The sequence below is a fragment of the Oryx dammah genome, unplaced genomic scaffold (genome assembly GCF_014754425.2).
Source record: "Oryx dammah isolate SB20612 unplaced genomic scaffold, SCBI_Odam_1.1 HiC_scaffold_10, whole genome shotgun sequence".
Taxonomy (NCBI): Eukaryota; Metazoa; Chordata; class Mammalia; order Artiodactyla; family Bovidae; genus Oryx; species Oryx dammah.
The window spans coordinates 38,078,036-38,079,091 of NW_024070194.1; the positions used below are offsets into that span (position 1 = coordinate 38,078,036).

Sequence of the window (1,056 nt, forward strand, 5' to 3'; positions counted from 1 at the left end):
GCTAGAATTCATTTACTGTTCAGAGTTTTACAGAAGTCAACAGAAGTCACACCTGCAGTTTGGGATGCCTCCCTTGATTGCTATGTGACATATACGGTTACAATTAACCAACTGTCTATCTACCAGGAAGAGATGGGGGTGTGTGGATGTGTTCACGGGCACATCTATTTTCCTGGTAAACTCATGCTTCTTCTGAAGGCAAGTAGGTAACTAGAGGGTTCTTTACTCAGCCTGCTTTTACTTTGAAAAAAAATTAACAACAAGGGAAAAGTGAAGAACCAGAGATAGAGGAAGGGAAGGCAAGGTAAGGTGAAGTCTCTCAGTCGTGTCCAACTCTTTGCGACCCCGTGGACTGTAACCTACTAGGCTTCTCCGTCCATAGGATTCTCCAGGCAAGAATACTGGAGTGGATTGCCATTTCCTTCTCCAGAGGATCTTCCCAACCCAGGGATCGAACCCGGGTCTCCTGCATTGGAGGCAGACGCTTTAACCTCTGAGCCACCAGGGAAACTGCAAATGCAAACACAGGCCCTGCCTTTGGAGACCTGACTACAAAGGTCTTCACCTGTCCATGACTTACAATTCCACAGTCTGCCTGAAGTGTTGAGAGTTCAGCTGGGACTCTAGGAGGAGGTGTCAACCTTTTTTCTACTTCACATGGGCTGTGGGACCCTGAGAGTCAGTTTCCTCCTTGGCAAGCATAGGGCGCATGCTCAGTCATGTCTGGCTCTTCTGCCCCCATGGACCATAGCCTGCTAGCCTCCTCTGTCCATGGGATTCTCCAGGAGAGAATACTGGAGTGGGTTGCCATTTCCCCCTCTAGGATATCTTTCTGACCCAGGGATCAAACCCACGTCCCCAGCATCTGCATTGCAGGCAGATTCTTTATCCCCTGAGCCATCAGGGAAGCCCTTCCTCCTTGACATCCAGGAGATAATAATAGTAAGGACCTCACAGTGTTCTGTGAAGACTTAGGAAGGGCAAGAACTTCCTGTTTCCTGTGGACACTTTCTAGCTGTGGTTTCCTCTGTTTGACTCTGAAGACTGTTGTCCAGT

At 48.7% G+C, this 1,056-nt stretch overlaps 1 non-coding gene across 1 annotated transcript; it reads right to left on the reverse strand.

Moving 5' to 3' along the window:
* Positions 1-436: 436 nt before the first annotated feature.
* Positions 437-508, reverse strand: TRNAW-CCA. Its single transcript has one exon. It is a non-coding gene; the product is annotated as a tRNA-Trp (tRNA).
* Between the last annotated feature and the right edge of the window lie 548 nt (positions 509-1,056).